Below are 226 nucleotides of genomic sequence, written 5' to 3'. Positions count from 1 at the left end.
TACTTTTAATCACCCTTGCACAAATCTTTAAGGCCCATTCAACTATGAGACTAATTATGAGAAAAGATGTCAACAAAGATTCATCTTTGAAAGTATTCATATGAGGAAAGACAAAATAATCACAACTTGGACAAGATCTACTAATAATTCACCCTAGTATAAGACTTTATAGCCCCTCCAACAAACAGCACTTATGATTGGTCAAATAAAAATAATATATGTGTAT

The sequence above is a fragment of the Penaeus monodon genome, chromosome 34 (assembly GCF_015228065.2).
Source record: "Penaeus monodon isolate SGIC_2016 chromosome 34, NSTDA_Pmon_1, whole genome shotgun sequence".
In the NCBI taxonomy this organism is placed as follows: Eukaryota; Metazoa; Arthropoda; class Malacostraca; order Decapoda; family Penaeidae; genus Penaeus; species Penaeus monodon.
Note: the sequence above shows the minus strand (reverse complement) of the source record.